The 15,786-nt window shown below is 37.9% G+C and overlaps 1 non-coding gene across 1 annotated transcript; it reads left to right on the top strand.

Moving 5' to 3' along the window:
* The first annotated feature begins 9,034 nt into the window (after positions 1–9,034).
* Positions 9,035–9,113, top strand: TRNAL-UAG (transfer RNA leucine (anticodon UAG)). The gene has a single exon. It is a non-coding gene; the product is annotated as a tRNA-Leu (tRNA).
* The last annotated feature ends 6,673 nt before the right edge of the window (positions 9,114–15,786 follow it).

Below are 15,786 nucleotides of genomic sequence, written 5' to 3'. Positions count from 1 at the left end.
TTGTTGTGTATGACTTCTTCTCAAATATTCTTGTGCTTTTTTCCTTTTGGATCCAGTATATGTACCCATTTGCCAATAACCTAATTGCATCTTGCCTTGCTCCGATCCTTTCCCTCATGATGTCCATTGAAGTTCATCCTCCCAAAGATAAACTCTTTGTCTACTATAGCATTCCCTCCTTAGTAGCATATTCCAAACTATTTGAGAACCAACAGTCGTGAAATAAGTGTGCATCTATTTCTGTATGTCCCAAACACAATACACATGCAGCCGATTGGACCACCTTCCATTCCTTAAGTTGAACGTATTAGAGTTTTTAGTCCCCCCTTGAGCAGAATCCAAGCAATGAAAGAGTGCCTTGGGATTCTATTTGAGTACCATACCTACTTGCTCCAGCTTACAGTGTGATTAGTCTTTCTAATTGCATTATAAGTGTCATTGAGTGTAAAGTTCCCATGTAAAGAAGCAGTCCACACTACCTTATCCTCTCGTTCACCAATCTATAGCCCCTCCATTTGGTCCACTACATCTGATATTTGCACCTTTATACGATTTGGAACCTCCCATTTCTTGTCCATTATGGCATTCAACAAAGTAGAATTAATACTACATGTGGAGTTATAAATGAAACTTTGAGAAAAGTGTTCATGTAAAATACCGATAGGATGCAAAAGATCCAATCAAAACTTTGTATTATGTCCATTTCCCACTTGATGGTGAGCTATGTATTCTAATTCCTTTCTTTCTTTGAGAATGCTTCTCCAACTCCATGAGCAATCATGTGGTATCTTCAAGGTTTCAGAAATTCTTGCTTTCGATCATGTTGTTTTAGATCCATGTAAACCCATAATGTGTTCTTCTTGTTGATAATGTTCCAAACATGTCTCATATTTGACGCATGATTAACCATTTCCAAATCTCCAATGCCCAGGCCTCCTTCATCATAAAGGACACAAGTCTCTTCCCAAGAATTGAGTGCATGAGAAGTTGAACAATCTGTACATTTCCAAAGAAAATTTATGCACAAGTTACTTAAGTCATCAATTGTTCTTTGAGGGAGAACAAAAGATATCATCCAAAAAGTGCTCAAGTTGTTGAGAATAGCTTTGATCAGCTGCAATCTCCTTGCATATGACAAGAACTTCCCTTTCCAACTTTGAATTTTTGAAGATACTCTCTCATTTTTTGGTTGGAAGATACTCTTTCTACAAGTGTCCTACAATCCATAGCAGTGAGCTTAGTGGTTATAAGAGGTACCCCCAAGTACCTAATTGTTAAAGAGCCCATAGAGAATTCCATTACCCTTTTTTTATCACAAGTCTGACAATCCATACCATCACAAAAAAAGAGCTTTTAGATGTGTTGACCTCCATTGCTGAACTCATCTTGAAGTAATTTAAGGCATGCCTTAAACTCCTTGCATTTCCCACATCTCCATTTATAAAAGTAATGAGATCATTCCGCAAATGACAAATGAGTGATAGCTGGATCCTTGCATCTTGTGTGTAGCTTGTAGTATCCTTATTGAACTTGTTGCATAAGTAATTTTGTGAATAGCTCCATGACAAGAACAAAAAGATAAGGTGACATTGGATCACCTTGTATTATACCTCTCTTGCTAGTGAAATACCCATAAGGTGCTCCATTGACCATGATAGAGAAGATAAAAGACTCAACGCAAGCTTTGACCCAATTAATAAATTTTTCTGGAACACCTACTCTAGCGAGAGTAAATTCCACTACCTTCCATCTCACTGAGTCATATGCTTTCTTCAAGTCGATTTTTGTTGCACACCTTGGCTCACCTGAATCTCTATGATAGTTATGTAATAGCTCATAAGACAACAAAATGTTATCTTGGATGCTTCTCTCAGCAATGAATGCAGATTAATTTGATGAGATAACTTGAGGAATAATTCTTTTCATTCTTCTGGTAAGAATTTTTGTGATTTACTTATATAGTACTTTGTTCCGTCTTTCGTGCGTATACGATGTTTAGATCATATACATGCTTAAACGCGACTCATTCAAATACCTTACTCACGTGCACGTTGGAATACACTTCGAGCAAGGGTTTTATTCCACTCCTAAAGTCTAGAACTTTTGAGTTTTTTCACTGGAATTACTACACTAAGGAACTCGTGAGAAGGGTTTTAATGGTGGTTATATATTTGAACTACTCTACTATATTGCTTGAAGTTCAAGTTTTAAAGCTTACAAAAACTAATTTTCTTAACACAAAAGAGATATAGAGAAAGAAGGGTGGAGGGTTAATTCGACTCATGTTAAATTGGGCCAATAATTAAGAAGTCTAAATCATGCTTGTCTCTAACTTGTTTTGGTTCATAAACAAACCCAAAACAAGTTAAGACGTCGATCCCCAACAACACGACCCTATCTCTAAGCCCATCTTGCAAACATGAGAGATTGAACTAATATTTCATCTCTAAAATACCTTTTCTATCATTGGTTCTATTCTACACCAGCCGCTTAAATTTCAGAACCTAGATGCACTAAAGGGTCGCGCGCGCGACTAGCCCTATTGTCACCTGGGTCGCGCACGCGACCTTATCTAAAGCTCTAGGTTCCAATCTTGGACGATCACTATCATTTTGTGACAAGATGCTAAATACAACTTAAGTCCTAAGCAATGATCCAAGTCTCCTCAACCAGAGTTTGATCTTCACATGAGCGCGTCATTAACCCTCCACCAGAGAGGGTTTTAGCTCATGATCCTTAGAATCTATGAATTACAGAGAATTAAATTGATAGAACTAAAAGAGAATAACAAAGAAAATCCTAATTTTACAAGAAAGTATTTTATTAGAATGCTTTGTGAAAACTAGTACACAAGGTTTAGTTACAACTTTAGAACTAGAAAATGTAAACTTTCTAACTCCGGAGCAAAATGAAAACTAAAACTAACTAAGGAGTTAAAAGTTGTGTCTTGCCAATGAAGACTCCCTTTTAAAACAAGAGATTGCTTCCTTTCTCTTTTGCTCCACGTGAACTCAACTATCCCATTAATTCCAATCAAGACTTTTGTTGCCAAATAATTAGTCAAGACTTATATGCACCTAATTAACCAAGACTTTTTTTTTATTCCTAATTAATTTTGTGCCACCTATTAAGACTTTTTGATCATTAATTTTGTGCCACCTATCAAGACTTTTTAAGCCAAAGTTTCAATGCAGCTTGACTTGTATAGAAACTTGAAGTGTGAGCTTGATCAACAAATTCTGTGCATCTGCATAGTGGGCCCGCATCCTCTATCTAGTGGTGGATCCAAAATTGATTTCTGCAAAATCTGGCATTAGATAGAGCTTGTCGATCTGATCGTTCTAATGGTTCACATGCCGAATTTGTAGTACATGTTCAGAAGATATGAGCTTTAGAAGTTTGATGCTTTCCGGTACGTTGATCTTGTTCTGACCTAGAAATGTCATGTTTGAGTCCCCGAGCTTTAGTCGGGCTTCATTGAGCTTCACGTGGGCTAAATCAGAATGCTTCATGTAAACACACTATTCTGTGCTTAAATACTAGTTTTATCCTCATTTTAACGTTCATCGCAAAAACCTGTAAAAGCAAAAAAATATAATTAATTTATGATTATTAAACACATAATTAACCAAAATGTTATGTCTCTACATGGTTTTATATTACAGTTTTGGGTACTTATCATACTCGACAACAAGCTATTGACATTTAATCACTAAGAGATTCTAGACTAGCATTTTTAGGTACTAGTGTTATACATATATAGTTCGCTTCTCTTAATAATTTGCCAGAAATAAAGAATTTTTTTATAGCTTTAATAAAATCATTACGTATGATTCTCCACGAGGCTTTGAGGAAGAGGGAGGTAAAACCATCTGCTCCAGGGGCATTATCACTATCAATATTTGCCAATTCTTATAGTATTTCATCTCTAGTGATGTCTGCTTGCATTTCTTCCTGTTGTGCTTCATCAAGTCTGTTCTCCATATGTATATTCTCAAATCTTGTCAAATCAGCTTGCCGCAAGTGTTCTAGTCCATAGAGTTCCTTGTAGAATTTAACACATTCAGCACCAATCAGTTCCACATTTTCAATATATATTATCTTATTCATGGCCCTTCTAGCTTTCACAGAATGGAAGAAATAAGATGTATTGTTGTCACCTAGGATAATAACTTGATCTTTTGACTTTTGCTTTTGAACGCACTCTTATGCATTTGTAGCTTCTATAAACTTCTGAATTTCTTCTCTCTTTTTACTGATGAGACTCACATTCAGTGGATCTATTTGCAGCAAGGTCTGAACCTTATCAATGTCTCTCTTGGCATCTTCAACATTAATATCAACTCTAATCAATGTAGTCTTATTCCATTCTGTCAATGCTCTATTTATTTCTCTTAGTTTTCTCATGAATACATACATAGGATTCCCCACCACATTAACTTCCCATGCATGCTAAATTATATCCATGAACCTACCCTTCCTAGCTCCTTAACCCAATAGTTAAAGAACCTAAAATATTTCTTCTTCTCATTCTTTTGCCGCAATGAGTAAACTAACATTGAAGAGTGATCTGACGTAGCTCCTGGATTCAAGAACTTTGCCTTATAATAAGTATAGGTGCTAATCCACTTTACATTTACTAAGACTTTATCAATCTTAGTCCATGTTCTTGCATCTTGCTTATTTTCCCTTGTACTTCAAATCCGCCAACTCTGCCGAGTTTACACAATGAAAGAAATTTGCAAAGTGTTGAGGTCTAATTTCTGCACCCCCAATCTTCTCTTGAGAATTCAAAATGGAGTTAAAGTCCCCTATTAGAATCCAAGGCTTAGTAATCTTGCAAGACCAGTCCACAATGCTATCCTATAGTGATTTCGTTTCATAACTATCATTACTTCCATATACAATTGTAAGATAAAATTTCTCATCATTATTCAAGGCCACTTCCATAGTAATACTTTGTAACCATTTCTTTAGTGTTGTGATTGTGCATGCTTGTTTATCCCAACATACCCATATTTTGCCCAGTTCATTAAACTCATAGTTGCGTTTTACTTGCCATCTTGAACAACAATTATTATATTCCATACTTCTAACATATTATTATGTTTCACTTTAGTTTCAACTACTTAAATCTCTGGTTTAGACCCCTCATATTCCAACAACCCATATTGATCATTTAAACCTATTTGAAGGATTAAGGTGATCGTACTTGGCAACCATAATAGAATTTCCAAGGATTTGTGTAGCTTTATGCCTTGTATTGATTGTGCTAGTCTTAGGGAGTGAAGTATTTGCATTGTTGTTCCCACCTGGTTTAGTATACTTCCTTGGACTTTTACCTCTTTCACCAATTCTTTTATGCTTAGTACCATCTCTAGATGTTCTCCCTTCTCAATTTGAGTACCCCCATCGTCTCCTTCATCTCCAACCTTCGTGAGAGGTTGAGTTTAGGACTTTCGCTCGGTTTTCTTCTAACACTCCTCTCCTGGAAGTGTTGTTTGAGTTGGCATCGTGATTTTGGCTGGGACCTATATGATTCTGATCAATTGGAGTCCTCATTGGTCGATCTTTTACCATGAACATTTCGAATTACTTGCACACGGGCAATAGAAGAAGATTGAACTGACGCATGCATTTTTTCCATAAGAGTATTTTGATTGAGTCTGTTGTCTCTCACGACACGAAACTCTCGGCTAATTCCTGTGCATCAAGCAAAGAATTTCGGAACACAAAGTTTTACACAGTATTTTTTTATGTTTGAAAAGTTTCTTAATCTAGTATTTACAAGCAAAGATTAATACAATGACATTATCATTCAAATCATACCATGTCAAGCATCAATCAGACTATAGAACATATTGATATTGTAACTCCAAAAACACAATGATTGTATTTGTACCTAGTATAGTACATAAAATGAGACTTACTTAGTGTAGATAATCGGAGTTCTTATTTCTAGGGACTTCGGAAAGACAGGGAAGTTAAAGGCATCCTTTCCAAAAAGAAAATGAAATATTATATGTAGTTCCTTATCTACTGTTAGAGGGCATGTATTTTCTATTTGTCATCTCACTGAAGTGTGCCTACTGCAGGAAGTTTACATTGTACCAGGAACCAAATGCGAGCCAATTCCTAGAACCAAGCTTCTAAGGCCTGTGATTTTTCATGAAGGATGATTAGTTCAAAGACCAACCCCCTTAATAGCAATCTTGACATTCCTTTGGATGCCAATAGGCTTCATCCTTTCCTTATTCAGAGTATACCTCAATATCCCGCTTCCAGAACGTATCCTTAGATATATGTACAAGATCCTTGGTATTAAACTGATAGTCAAAGGCAATCCTCCGCCACCTCCCAAGAAAGGATAGAGTGGTGTCCTTTTCATTTGCAACCACAGAACCATCTTGGACCCTGTAGTCACCACCGTCGCTTTAGGGAGAAAAATAAGCTATGTCATATACAATATTAGCAAATTCTCTAAACTGATCTCTCCAATCAAAGTTGTGGCTTTAACTAGAGAAAGGGAGAAAGATGCTATTAATATCAGAAAGTTGCTCGAGGAAGGAGATGTGGCAATCTGTCAAGAAGGAACAACATGCAGGGAACCATTTTTATTAAGGTTCAGTGTGCACTATTTGCCGAGCCAAGTGATAGGATCGTTCCAGTGGCAATTGATACTAAGCAGAGCGTGTTTTATGGAACATCATCTCAGGGATTTAAGTTGATGGATCCTTATTTTGTCTTCATGAATCCAAGGCCAACTTATGAGATCACATTCTTAAATTAGTTGCCTAGTGAGCTTACATTAGGAATAAGGGAGAAGAAGAAGAAAAAGGCTAAACAGGTTGTCTCCAGGTTACTTGTATTTAGTTGGGGGGTGCCCAACACAAATTAAGATTTTTTTTTGTCAATGACAAATTTGTAAAATAATTTTTTTTGGGGTCCGCCCAACACAAAATGGGTTGTGCCCATAGCGACTACCACTTACAATAAGGAATCCGTATATATGTTGGTGTAGCTTTGAAATATCAACCACGTTACCTGCTGAGAACAGAGATCCCAAAACTAATGAGCAAAGAAAAAATAAATATTGAAAAAGCAAGGAAGAACTCATCAAGTCTAAGCCCTAAACTGTATGAACCCTCATTTTGCGCTTTATGTGTGCAAATATGCTATGCACTTGCCCCATTCATTTACAACCCCCATACATAGTTAAGACAATACACAATAAGACGGTAGTCTAGCTAATACAACCTCCACTTACTGATACAAACACAATAATTGATTCAGGCGCATGTAAATAATTCATAATATTGCAAAGATAGCCATTTAGAAAAGAATAATAAACTATGTCCCCCAAACCATTACTTAATCTTTAAGTGATCAACGACAGACACACGATAAGTAATGACCATAAATAAGGCACACATTACCAATTAACAAAACATAACTAACTGGAACTAAAGACATCACCTATCAATCTAAAATAAAATTCTCTAATTATTGGAGCTAAATCGTAGCTTTCACAATTCCAAACTCTACGTAGACATTCAAAGATTAAGAAAGAATAGGCATCACAGATATTAATGAACCTGAACAATATTTGCTCCAAGAAGAATAAATTCAGCTGCGTCGCTACCAGTCTCCACTCCACTCCACTAATACCAGAAAGATAATAATGCTTGTCTTCAAATTCAAATTTCATTATTTGTGCATGTTCATCACTTTTGCAAGTGTAATAGGATGGACAGCCTTGCAGGAATAGCCTCCAGGTGTGGAGTAGCTGTACACAATAGCAGCAAAACTTTAGAAACCTAGTAATTGGTTTACGCCTATTCAGATTTGTAACTTTGATCAGGTAAACATCGCTTACCCTTCAACACAGGGTTCAGGTCGTAAGGTATTGAGATTGATTCCCATTACACTCATGATTGTGTTAATAGCAACGATTCCTTCGCATCCTGATTTTAATGGTTTCCAAAATCAATAAGAAACAATTTTATATGACGCCTTTCCCTTCTTGAGATCTTCTTGCCTACTCCGACACCTTTTCCTTTATGAACTCAATTTGTTCATCCCCCATTGTGCAATTTCAACAACTTCCTTATTAGGGCTACCCAAAAATTATGTTTGTGTTAGCTTTGAAATATCAACCACGTTGCGCAAGACGAAGAGGTTTTGGGGTTTTGAATGAGTGAGCGGAGAAGAAAGAGGGTCTGGGGTTTTCGTTTTAATTTCGTGCTCGTGCTCGTGCGACTCTTCTTAGTTTTCGCAATTTTTTCCTCCTGATTTATCGTAATTAGTATGGACACTGCACGCTTCCTCAATTGAGGAGGGGAGAGCTATAATATATATATAGAGATTGCCGTAAACTAATTAACTGCTAAGTGACTTACTCTAGTCTAATTTTTGTGTTCCTATAAACAATAGACTCGCATTGATGAAACGAGTATATTAATAATGCGAACTCTTATATATAGATAATATATGACAAATAATTATTTCACTTATTTATTTTATTTTTAAAATGATACAAGTTTATTCCAAGAAATTCGATAAAATGCATAGAGTTGCTTTACTAACTTGGATTTCAAAGTTGATTGTTGCATTTGCTTTCTTCTTCTTATTCGGAACACCAACTGAAACAGCAAAAGTCTCCCGCCTCTGTTTCTCCTATATCCATAGAATACTTTTTGTTGTCAAATGACATGAATACCACTCGTGAGGATAGGCTTATATATATATTCAGACGTGTCCACTGTCTAGTGCCACCTAGCAGACCTCAACCTTTATTAACTCAATCCAAAATCTAGAGTACGCCCGCTGCACCGTAGCTGTGGTGTGCAGTCTTTTGAGTCACAGGCTACACCGGTATGCAGGATTTATAGTATAGTTAGTTGTGGGAATTCTTACGGTTCCCAAACGCACCCTTAAATAGCACGTATACCCAAGAGGGTACGTACGCAACTCAACTATGTCATGGGCTGACCAACTAGATGCTAGGCTTGGTGAGTTTACAGATGTTCATCTAGATAGTTTGGCCGAGTGGTCTAAGGCGCCAGATTTAGGCTCTGGTCCGAAAGGCGTGGGTTCAAATCCCACAGCCGTCAACAAATAGGCAATAAAAAAAAAAGTTTACGGATGGTTTTTTTTTTTCTATCAATTTTAGAAATTTAGAACTAAAAAACAAGAGAAGTTATGTTACAATAGCTTAACACCTCACTTCATCCTTCTCTCTTCAATTGCAACAAACTTATATCCTTTAGCCTGTACCAATTGGAACCTTGAAATATACATGGAGATTTAATATGAGGGTGATGATATATATTTTTTTTATCAGTAAAGTATAACTTTATTAATATAATTAAAGATAGGTACATAAGGATGAGATATCCTCCATTACATGCATATAGAAAAAGAAAAGAAAAGAAAAACCATAAAGTGACAAGTCTCTTAGCCCGATCAACTCATTATGGACTCCCAACGAAACACAAACGCCTCAAAAGGTATGTCTCGTGTCTCAATATGCACCTTTGACCAGAAACATAAAAGAGCTTTGATTGCCAACACAACTTTCTCCATAGGAGTTGTTGTTCCCTCAAAGTGTCTCTGATTCCTCTCCAACCAAATGCCCCATAGAATCGCAATAGGCAACATGCTCCAAAGTCGTCTCCCCTTCCCAGAGTGGACTCTCAAGTCCCATGAGGCTAATAACATCGTCACCGGAACCAGACAAACCCAAGAAACCCCCGACTCTATCTAGAATAAAATGACACCAAACCCGCCATGAAAAAGGACAAAGCAAAAGAATGTGATTCACAAACTCCCCATCCCTTAAACACAACGGACAAAAGTTGACAAGAACTTTTTTGACACGTCTTTTTCTGAGATTGTCAATAGTCAAGATTTTACCAAGAGATGCACACCAAACAAAAAGGCAACTTTTGACGGAACTTTAGAACCCCAGATAATATGACCAGGAAATTTAGGAAGGGCATTAAGATCATGGCGGGAGATTAGAGAACGAAGCTTAAAGTAAAATGATCTAGAAGAAAACCCCCTTTTCTTGTAAATAAACCAAAGCCTCTTATCTCTGTCAGGTCTCACAGAAGGAATAGAGTCTAACATCATCGTGAGAGCAGCCACACTCACTATATCCCTGTCAGAAAGAGCACTATGAATACCCATGTCCCAAGCAATAAAACCATTGTGTTCCCTCATGAATGATCGAATTGGCAGGTTCCTTAAGTCAGAAACGGCATATAATCTAGGGAAAACGTGTGACAGAGGCCTCTCGTCTAGCCATATATCCTCCCAAAAGCGGATGCTAGCACCTTTGCCTAAATCAAATCTAATATGTAGAACGCCTCTCCCACTCTCTGAACGCCTTTCCAAATACCACAGTCATAAGGTATGGCCACAGGACCACTCTTCCACCCCAAACCATATTCTCCAAACCTAGACACAATCACCTTCCTCCAAAGGCTCTCTTTTTCTTCCCCGAACCTCCAAAGCCATTTACCTAGCAAAGCAAGATTAAACTCTCGTAAGCTTCTAATACCTAAACCACCTTCCTGTCTAGAACGACACACCTTCTCCCAACTAACCAAATGAAACCTATGCCTCTCCTCACTATCATCCCAAAGAAAATTTCTAATAATCGCCTCCAATTTAGCGATAACACTCTTAGGCATGTGGAAAAGGGACATAATAATAAACAGGAAGACTGGAAAAAATGCTTTTAATCAAGATCACTCGATCGCCTTTAGACAAAAAACGTCCCTTCCACCCAGCTAGCCTACGACTAAATCTCTTAATAACCGAATCCCAAATAGAACTCGATCTATAACTCGCTCCCAAAGGAAGACCCACGTATCTGGAGGGAAGACTACCGATGTTACAACTATAGAGGATGCCAAAGCATCCAAATTATCCCCCTCACTCACCCCAAAAATAGTACTTTTCACCATATTCACCTTAAGACCCAATACAACCTCAAAACAGTAGAGGATACCCCTAAGATACCTCATTTGCTCTAACTCCTGCCCAACAAAAACCACAGTATCATCCACGAACTGAAGATGAGATATCAAAACCTGGTCCTTACCAACTCTAAAACCCTCTAAAAACCCTAACCTATTAGCCATCTCAATCATTTTACCGAAAACCTCCACAACCATGAGGAAAAGAAGTGGGGATAAAGGATCCCCCTGCCTTATACCTCGAGAACTCTTAAAAAACCCCGTCGGTGACCCATTTATGAGAATAGAAAAAGAGGTCGATGAGACACATCTTCTTATCCAACCCCTCCACTTAACTCCAAAACCCATACGCATCATAACGTAATCTAGAAAATCCCAGCTCACATGATCATATGCTTTAGCCAAATTGATTTTACATAAGATGCCTGGGTTGCCGCTTCTCTTCCTATCATCAATGGCCTCATTAGCAATTAACACCCCATCCAAAATTTGTCGTCCAAAAACGAAAACCCCCTGCTCTTGAGCGATCACTCTAGATAACACCTTTTTTAACCTAATAGAGAGAACTTTTGAAATGATTTTGTGAGCACTTCCCATAAGACTAATGGGACGCAAATCACCAACATCCTCCACCCCTTGCTTTTTTGGAATAAGCTTTATGAAGGTGTTATTAAGGCTATGGGCTAAAAAACTCGACTCATAAAAATCTCGAACTATATCCATAAAATCGTCTTTCACCACCCCCCCAAACTTTTCTAAAAAACTCAATTGAAAACCATTTGGACCCGGAGATTTATCACTCTTCAGACACTTCATAGCTTCCCATACCTCTCCTCCTCCATGCTCTTTTCTAACTCATCCCTTTCCCCATCTGAAATGCAATCTAAGCCAAGATTATCAACCCGAGGGCGAATACGATTAGGCTCGGTATACAACTTAGAATAATATTGCACCACCTTATTTCTGAGATTATTTTCCCCACTCACATCCTCGCCTTCAATTAACAATCTCTGAAGAAAATTCTCTCTAAATCTCGCTTTAGCACATTGGTGGAAAAATTTAGTATTAGACTCGCCCTCCTTTATCTATCTCTCTCCTGACTTCCGTCTCCAAGAAATTTCTTCTAAGTTCACCACCTTCTCAAAATTTGCTTTCATGTTTAAACAACTACTCCACTCTTCCTTGGATAGAGGACCTTCCTCCTCTTTCAAATCTAAAATCCTTACGTCACTTAAGAGGTGATCCTTTTTTCTATCAATCCTACCGAAAACCGTATTATTCCACTCCTTAATCTTAAACTTAACAAACTACAATTTCTTAGTAAACCTAATGTTAGGTCTATCTCACTCCTGATGAACCCCCACCATTCTCTAATCTTGTACACTAAATTGGGATAAGAGAACCACATGAGCTCGAATCTAAACAGGGTAGGTTTGCCTCCACCAATCTCTTTAGATAAGGTGATAGGGTGGTGATCCGATGTCATACTAGAGACCACAGCTTGAATCAAATGAGGCCATCTCTCCTCCCAGTCACTACTCACAAGAAATCTATCCAAAGACGAAAGGGTGGGATTCTCATGCTTATTTGACCAGGTGAACTTGCCCCCAATGAGGGGAATGTCCATAAGCGCACACCTCCTAACCCACTCATCAAACTCTCTCAACTTAGAAGTTATACGACAACCACCTGTTTTCTCATGAGAAAATCTAATCACATTGAAATCACCTGCTATACACCACGAGCCTCCCCTATTGAAGACATAAACATCATCAAGTTCTCTCCAAAAAGAAGAAAACTCCTCTTTATTCTTCCTAGAAGGCCCATAAACATCAATAACTAATTTAGAGTATGCTTCCCCACAAATTGCAGACAAGAGACACTGAATAAGATCCAACAATATTATCACACACATCTACCTTGTCCTTATCCCATAGAGCACAAATCCCACCCGCCGACCCCATCAAAGGTAAATTGATCCAATCAATGTCATTAATACCCCAAATCTCCCGAACAATTGTAGGAGAGAAACACCGAAGTTTGGTTTCCTGTAAGAGAACTACACTAGGTTTTTCTCTCCTAATAACTTCTTTAATACACGGATGTTTATTCTTATCGCCTAAACCCCTCACGTTCCAACTCATAATTTTGTGATTCATAAAGAAACATTTAACTTCCCCCTCCCTCTTCTAGAACTACCCTCTTGTATCCCCTCTCCATAATTAATGGAGGATGTAAGGCGAAACACCTCTTTTGACGTTCCTTTTCTACCTTTCACCCGTGAAGGAGATCGCCCTCTACCCAACTTCGATTCACTCCTTCCCCTACGACCTCTATGATTGATAGGCTGACCAAGAGAAGTTTGAACAGAGGCAAAGATAGATTTAAGAAGGTTCAAAGCTTCTTGTTCCCTCCCCTCGTAAGATAAACCCGATAGCTTAATAAGGTCTTCGATATGACTAGACAACCAAAACACAGTGGTGTCCTCTAAAGAATCAGGATTAGGACCCATCATAGTTATAGGTGAGACCTCTCCCAAACGATCGAACACACCCTCCTTGACTCGTAGCTTATCCTCCCCCAACCCCATCTCCAAAGAAACAAGCCTGAAATCATTTAACCCTCCATTATCAACCGTTTCTAACTGAAGGAGACTGTCACCCAGTTTAATATACGGATAAGCGGTTATGCCAGATTCAGGATGTTCATGAGACCTCACAATAGTTTCATTGCTCTGTTGTAGATCAACATTTAGCCTCTCTGGTGGGGAAATGGTGAAGGAAGGTGTCTCCACGTCAAAATGTTTAGACACACTCCTAACTGAGTTGACAAGATCAGCATAATTGGCATTGCTCGTACAAGTTGTGGAGATCTGATCACGTAAAAATTCAAATCGGGGATGCATCAAGACTTGTAAGATTTAAAACATGGATAATATTGAAAGGATGTGAAGATGATAAAAGAAAGGGTGAACAAGGTGATAGACTTCCTGAATTTTCATTTGGAGAAACTAATGCCAATTTCGGTAAAGGTGGACTGACCTCATGGTCCCTTTTCTCCATAATATCCTCAAACTACCCCTCTTCATTCAGAATACAATTCTCCAGATTGTCCCATACTTTGTTCCAAACTCTTTCTATTATGGCCGTCATGTTCGTCTCCAAGTGCTTGTTGAAAATGTCTTCAATACCTTGACTGATTATCTTTTGCTGAGACTCATGTCGCACGGTAATCTCGGGCAAAGATGTTGGAGTCGCATTTGTGTGCAAGTCAATAATGTATGAGGCTATCACTCCATCTCGAGCTGACTTAGGTGATTCGGTGCCATTGCAACTTGCCAGTCCAAGATCATGGAGACCTGTCCCAACTTCTTCGTCAAGATCATACTGACCATCATCATCTAATTCGATCTCCGAGCCCAGAAGCCTACAGGAATCATCTTTATCCCCAAATTGATCCCATGGCAGGAGATTCCCCATGTTCACGAGCTTCAGTTGTATTGAAAATACACGCAACACGTAATTATTTGTTTGTCGTTGTTTGTGTTACGTATCTTTTGCAAATCTTACTTAGCCCAATATATATTGACTAGTATAGTGGCTAGCAAGGTATCAATCCTACTCTAAATAACTAAGTGATGGTAATAGAAATTCTTAATCTAAGTTACTCTAATGGATGCAAGTAAAAGATGTGGCTAAGTAATGCAGAATATATAGTTTATTTGGTTTGAGATTTAAACTATGTATAAAATAAACTAAATTAAATATATGAATATGAATCAAGAGAGAGAATATCTTGGGAGAGATAAATCCACCAAAATCATAGAATTAGTCTAATAGATCTACCTATCATGCTTAATATAAATCACCAATAGAAACTCACCATACCTACAAACCTTATGCTCATAACCATGATGATAATATGTGGCTTTCAACATGCTTTCTATCTTTCCATCAAATACTTCTTCAATCTCCAATGATATCTTCTATCTAACCAAATTGTGCTTTAAGTGTCATTCAATATACAACTCTAGGTGCCATGGAAAATCCACATGTGGCATTAACCATACAACTAATTTAGGTGCCATAAAGAATCCAATCATCACACTAGAACACTAAAAACTAGAAGAAAAGAATCTAGGGTTTGTGGTATTTGGCTCTACACAATCTTGAATTACCCTATGACCTCCTAACCTCCACAGGAGCATTAGATCAATGGATGAATAAGAAGAAACTCAATGAGGGATTTAAACTAAAACATGATAGAAGAAGAACTAAACTAAAACATACGAAAAATGCTTCATCTCCCCTCCCAAGAGATGGGAGATTAGCCCCTCATACTATGCTATGAACACAATATGAAAAGGAATAATCTTTATAGCTATTAATGGTGAAAAGGTCTGAACTTTCTTCTCTCTTAATTCTAGATCTAAGATGCAAACACTAAATTTCCTAGATGATGTAAACTGAGGTTTTTGTGCCTTATATATTAGCTTACATGCTCGTCTGGATAGAGATCCGAATCCTATGTTTATTTGGTGTCAAACTCTCTGTAATCTTTCTAGAAGCAATCCTGAAGAAGTTAAATTTGGTTGGACCAAAGTTGGACATGGCCCACTTTGCCCTGCAGGCTATTTCCCAAGCTGCAGCTTCTGACAGCTTTCAGTTTCCTGATTCTTGTGAAACTCTGACTTCTTTTCCATGTTGATCTCATCTTCCTATGAAGTTGAAATTAAGGCTTTGAGATCAGATTGAAGACTCTTCTAACTCAATTATTATCCTCTTTTAGAGTCCCATTAGGC

This window comes from Coptis chinensis, chromosome 5, assembly GCF_015680905.1.
Source record: "Coptis chinensis isolate HL-2020 chromosome 5, ASM1568090v1, whole genome shotgun sequence".
NCBI lineage: Eukaryota > Viridiplantae > Streptophyta > Magnoliopsida > Ranunculales > Ranunculaceae > Coptis > Coptis chinensis.
This window is presented reverse-complemented; position numbering and strand designations above follow the sequence as displayed.